This window comes from Nycticebus coucang, chromosome 4 (assembly GCF_027406575.1).
Source record: "Nycticebus coucang isolate mNycCou1 chromosome 4, mNycCou1.pri, whole genome shotgun sequence".
Lineage (NCBI taxonomy): Eukaryota > Metazoa > Chordata > Mammalia > Primates > Lorisidae > Nycticebus > Nycticebus coucang.
In genome coordinates, this window is record NC_069783.1 from 77,468,661 (window position 1) to 77,475,408 (window position 6,748).

Here is a 6,748-nt window from a genome sequence, read left to right on the forward strand (position 1 = left end):
ATTTGGTTAATTTAAAATATTTTGTAAATTTGATAACAATTCATGTTTACGTGTTTAAATCAATTAAATAAATTTAGTTTAATGGTAAGGAATATACAGAAGGTAAAATGAATGAGGCAGTCTATCTAATAAATGAATGGAAACCTCTAACTAAATAATGTGAGTTTCAAATATACATATGGATATGGAAAGACATCTTTCCAGTAACCATTTATTCTGACACTAAATTTCCTATCATAGGCCATATATGCCCTGGCAATGTTAGCTTTAGTTAGTACTTAGAATATATTTGTGTGTAAAAAAGTCAGAAATTAAGTTAAATAAAAGGATGGGCACAAATGAATTAATTATTTGCTTTATTTTGTTTGCATGAAAGCCAGTTTTCCCTATTTAGATAAAATAAATATCTGCTGCTAACTACAAATCACTTAGGCTTTAAATCCATGTCATTTGTTGTCTGTGATCATATTCAGTGACATTCTGTTTTGTATTGTGACATTTAAAGCAATATAAATTTCTAACTGCCCTTCTGAAAACTATACTTTCAACTGTTTTAACACCTTAATGACTTCATACTGAGCCATAAAAATATTTCTACATTTACATTTCAAGCATTTAGATTACAGGAAACTTATAAGATATAAAATACAAATTATGGTTACAAGAGCATACTCTTTGTGCATGTCTATGTATGCATAATGAAGAGAAGGAAAAATGCTTTACCAAAGTGACTTCTTACAGATAATCATAAAATGGAAGGAAGGAAAGAAAATAATTAATAATTTCCTCCTTGTGTGCTATTTATACAAACCTCTTGACAGAATGAAGCAATAAGTACCAAGCCTCAATTTGTGCTAAGTGTTTTCATATGGCAATGGCGAAATACCTCTGGATTTAAGAAATTTTCAGATGTGTTACTTTTTATGTCTTCAATATTTTCCAATTGCTCTAATGGTCATCAATTTATCTTTTATCACCTGAGTGATTAAACATGGGCATTATAGTTAATCGTGTTTACCTCAAAGATTGCTCATGTTGTCTAATCTACATCAAAAGTGTCCTCCTGTAGCGGCATGAATAGAGCCAAATGAAGATTCAGAAAATTTACTCTGTCATATGAATGCCAAAGCAAGGCATGTATGTGGACTAGGTAGATAATTCAGTAGGTTTTTTTGAGAGGTGCTCAGAGCAGATCTCTGCTAAGCAAGGATTTTGTTCACTCGTCAACACAGTGCCTACAATTGCACATTCAGGATTTATTTGTTTGGCTTACGCAAATAACTCTGGAATGAAAATAAACCTGAAAAGTAAGGCAATCATTCCCAATCTTGACACTTGTTCACTTATTTTGTTGACAGCAATGCCTGTCCATGTGGTAACTGTTATTATCATATTATAGTAAGATATGTAGGAATGCTATGAAATATTGAAAACAGGCTATTGTTTGCTTATGCCCAACCATGTTAATTTCCTTTAGGTAATTTTTTTACATTAATTTCTTTAATTTCAAGAGAATAAATGTTCATGGAAGCCATGTGAGTGTTTAGTGAAAACCATGGGGTTGAGTTCATAAAAGTCTAAAACTATTTAAAATGCAGTTTAGTCCCCTAGTACCTGCTCTTCAGATAGGCATTGACTTTATGGTGAGATATGAGTGGTTAGAGGACGGTGGCCGTCATTAGGTGTCACTACCAGATATTACCACATTGTAAAAATTGGCAGGGAATGCCTCTTCATTTGTATTCTAGTATAACTCATAAAAAAATAGTATTTTAAAAATAAACTTTGAAATAAATTCCCCTTAAAATCACCTGGGGCTAGTAATATTATAGAGGTTAATTCTTTAACTGTTTTATTCAGTGTATTATGTGATTTTTAAAGATCAGCAACTTTTCTAATTGTTCTTTTGTTGTTTAGAGATTTGTTAGGATAATGTACTTTATTCAAATTTATATAATTATCCTCCATATATTTTACTCTCTTCCATAGCTAAAAAGTTCCTATTATTAGTTGACTTTCTATATTAAATAATTTGCTTCTCTGTGTATGTGTGTGTGTGTGTTTAATCCTTTCTTAATTCTGAATCTTATACTGATACCAGCAAATGCACTTTTTTTTTCCTTCGAGATTACATTGCTCATGTTTAATTTAGCATTTCTTTCCCTCCATATTAGCAGCTGCCTTTAGCTGAAAGGAAGGGACATGCCAAGGTATTAGGAACAAGAGAAGAATGAAAAACGCTAATAAGAAATGGTTGAGCCATGGATCTTTTCCAGTTAATTTTCCATTTGCTGCCATCAAACAGAAAATTCTGAACACTAGCTGTTTCACATAACTGTGCCAAAATTGGTCCATGATGAATAATAACATATTGAAATGGCACCCAGTGTAAAGGAAAAACTTGCAAATGTGACAGGACAGGACAAATGTTTTTGAGAAAGCCAAATATTCTAAGGGCAGTTCCCTCAAAAAAATTTTTTTTAAATGTACAGCATTAAGTCAGTGATCATTTTGTGAAGGGTAAAAGGAGCAATTTCACTGCTACATTTGCTTTTACCTCTATTATCTTCTCTTATAAACTGTGTGATTGTTAAGGTAAAGGTAGTAACAGAAAATGTGGCCGTTATTCTACCTTTACTAGTTCATTTTCTCAGAAAAAAACAAAAACACTCTTCAAAAAATTATATTTATAGAATTGAGAAAATCTTAAAATATAAGTTCACAAATGTTAAAAATAGTTTTAATGAATTATTACATTCCTTTGTTTCCCAAGTAATATTATTATTCAAAATGTTATTTAAAATTTAAAGAATAATTTAAAAATAGAATATTCTATTCAAGTGCTACGATGTGGTTGGCACTCTTCCTGGAATATTCATCTTACTCTTGACAACATTTCCATGATGTTGATACATGACTACCATTTAAAGATGCAAATCTTTCATTCATTCTAAAAACATCATGGATGACTCTTAACAGGGTATATGATCTGTCTAACAGCATTCTGAAAGCCAAGAGGTTGAGCTAAACTTTAAACCCATTTTGATTTTAAACCACACACTCTCTCACATCACTTTTACCTTGCAAACATACAGAAAATACATACAAAATTAATATATTCTCATGACATTAAATTTTGTTCCCTCCCTCCTATTTTTTCATTAACATCCCCATAATTTTTATTCCTTGCACATTAATTATAGAAAGTTTAGGAAATAATAAAAAAATGCATAATAATATTACATGTAATTTTAACTAGAGGAATTTCATTTAAGAACTTAAGAATTTTCCAGTTCTTTTTTATGAATTTATTAAAGAAACTCTTTTTAACCTTGCTCTAAACCCTATTGTGAGTATTTTATATGTCAGGAGCATTTTACTTTAATTATCACGACTATAAGAAAATGACAATGTTATTATTCTGATTTTAAAGATGAGGGAACCTTTACACTTCCCAATTGTGTCTTGTACATTTACTACTCCCAGACTTGGATTCTACGCTTCCTCTTAGTGGCTTATTTATTTTAGTAGGAAATGACACTTGGAGACTGCAACCTGGGCAGTAGGGGTGTTTTTGCTCCTGGGCTGGCCATTGATTCAAGACCTTTTCACTAGGCAAGGTTGGTAAATAATTTTTTAAAGACAAAATATATCATAAGATTATACTGATAGTTCTCATTCGAATATATTCCATATAACATTCTCAAAATAACAAAGCCAACAAAATAGGGTGTAGTGTTTTTTCTTTTGTTTTGTTTTCTTGGTTCTTTTTGCCCTTTGGATATCCCGTAAGACTTGTTTTTCAATTTACTTGTAATAGTTCCTCATTCCACCAACAAGATACTTACTTAAGTTCCTTTTTTCTTTTCTTTTTCCTTTGACTTTTGATATGCAGATATTTTTCCCAATATAATTTTGTTTTATGATCACATAAACTACCTATTCTGCTTTTTCCATTTAAATATATCTTAAAGTTCATTCTGGCAATATATACAGCTAGATACATATATCTCATTCTTTGTACAACTTCATAGTATGTCATTTGGTTCCCATATCACACTTTACTCTATCAGACTCTTACTGATGGAAGTTTGGATTTCTTCCAGTCATTTACTATTACAAATAGTATATCTGTCTATTAAAAAAAACAGTTAACCAAATAGCCGGGCGTTGTGGCGGGCGCCTGTAGTCCCAGCTGCTCGGGAGGCTGAGGAAAGAGAATCGCTTAAGCCCAAGAGCTGGAGGTTGCTGTGAGCCGTGTGACGCCATGGCACTCTACCGAGGGCAGTAAAGTGAGACTCTGTCTCTACAAAAAAAAAAAATTAACCAGTTTGTAGTTGGAATGGACTCTTAGAAGTGAAATCACTAATCAAAATGTAATTGCATCTGTAATTTTACTAGATATTGCCAAATACCCCTCCTGGAGATGGCATTGTTTTTCTTTTCTGCGAGCAATTATGAGAGTGCCTATTTTTTCACAGCATTGCCAAAAGGGTATCAAATTAAATTTTTGCCCATTTAATAGGTGAAAAAATGTTGTCTCCCCATAGTTTTGTTTTTCATTTTTCTTTTTATGTATCAGGTATTCATCTTATCATGTGACTGATAGCTATTTGCAATTTGTCTTCTATGATCTAGCTTTCCATACTTCTAACTTGAATATTCTAGAGTATTTTCTTTTTTGTTGTTGTTGTTTATTTGAAGTCTTTGTCAATTGCAAATATTTAATCTGAATTTAACAAATAGAAATATGTTCCAAATACATTATTGCCTTGTTATTCTGCCTATAGTAGTATTAATATTTATGCCTGCATATAAACATAGGTAAATTGGAAAACAAAATTTAGAAAAAAAAATTAGCATGGCAATCGATATATATGTTGTCATGCCAAACTTTTTGAACTTTTCTAAATTCTAAATTTTGAGAGTGATTGGAGGAGACAGCGGCAAGTGGGCACCTGTGAACTAGACAAATCCTGCAAAAATGTCTCTCTATCCATCTCTTGAAGACTTGAAGGTAGACAAAGTAATTCAGGCTCAGACTGCCTTTTCTGCAAATCCTACCAACCCAGTGATTTTGTCAGAAGCTTTTGCTCCTGTCTCTCAAGATGGAAATCTCTATCCTAAACTGTATCCAGAGCTCTCTCAGTACATGGGCCTGAGTTTAAATGAAGAAGAAATACATGCAAATATGGTCCTGGTCCCTGGAGCACCAGTTCAGGGGCAGTTGGTAGCAAGGCCTTCTAGTATGAACTATATGGTTGCTCCTGTAACTGGTAATGATGTTGGAATTCGTAGAGCAGAAATTAAGCAAGGGATTCGTGAAGTCATTTTGTGTAAGGATCAAGATGGAAAAATTGGACTTAGGCTTAAATTGATAGATAATGGTACATTTGTTCAGCTGGTCCAGGCTAATTCTCCAGCCTCTTTGGTTGGTCTGAGATTTGGGGACCAAGTACTCCAGATCAATGGTGAAAACTGTGCTGGCTGGAGCTCTGATAAAGCACACAAGGTGCTCAAACAGGCTTTTGGAGAGAAGATTACTATGACCATTCGTGACAGGCCCTTTGAACAAACAATCACCGTGCACAAGGATAGCAGTGGACATGTTGACTTTATCTTTAAAAATGGAAAAATAACGTCCATTGTCAAAGATAGTTCTGCAGCCGAAAATGGTCTTCTCACGGAGCAGAACATCTGTGAAATCAATGGGCAGAATGTCATTGGAGTGAAGGACTCTCAAATTGCAGACAACAGCTGGAACTGTAGTTACCATTACAATCATGCCTGCTTTTATCTTTGAACATATCATTAAACGGATGGCGCCAAGCATTATGAAAAGCCTGATGGACCACACCATTCCTGAAGTTTAAAAGTCATGGCAAAACAAAAATGTAGCTGACCTTTTCTAGTTTCCTTCTTTGGCAACTTCTGTATTATGCACATGAAGCTTTCCCAGAGCCAGCGAGCGCATGCTGCATGAGGACCTTCCGTTTCACACAGCTGCTGGGAATCTGACCGTCTCATCTGATAACTGTTCAGATTTCAAGATAGTTGTAGCCTTATCCTGGTTTTACAGATGTGAAACTTTCAAGAAATTTACTGACTTTCCTAGCATAGTTTCTGTACTGGTAAAACCTGATGCTTTTACAAGCCATTGTGGTTAGGATGACTGATACAGGCTTAGCTTTGTGTGAGAAACAGTTGCCTTCTCCTACGTCATGAGTAGTGCTGTTCATATTACTTTAGTTCTATGGTATATTTGCATTTTTAATATGTAACCAAGTACATTTAGAATGATTGCCTTTGGTAATTTTTTTTTTAGTTCTGTTTGTAAGTGTGTGTAAAATACCAATTAAGAACACTGGTTTCATTCCATATAAGCATTATACACGTGTGTGTAGATTGCAAGAGATTGTGATGAGTGTCATTAAATTTTAACTACCTTCACTTACTATGCCTTAACTCTGTTGAGCATCTAGACTAAAAGCCAAAATGTAATTATTGCTGCCTTTCTAAAACCTACCATGTAGTTCTGTCTTAACCAAAATGTACACTAACCCAGGCTGTGGAATGGTACTTACTGAGCTACTGTAGCATAGCTGCTTAGTTGCATTTGCGATTTTCTAGTCAATTCATAATGGAAACAAAGATCAATTTCTGAGAAATGAATTGCTATATATTTAATGTAAAAATTCTAATACTAAACAGGATGAACTTTTGAGTCCTTTTTTTCATTTGTAGATTA

General features: G+C 33.5%; 1 pseudogene across 1 annotated transcript; it reads left to right on the forward strand.

Annotated features, from left to right (window-relative positions):
- Positions 1–4,958: 4,958 nt before the first annotated feature.
- LOC128584766 (syntenin-1-like) lies at positions 4,959–6,407 on the forward strand (annotated as a pseudogene). The gene has a single exon (XR_008379730.1). The product of XR_008379730.1 is annotated as a syntenin-1-like (transcript).
- The last annotated feature ends 341 nt before the right edge of the window (positions 6,408–6,748 follow it).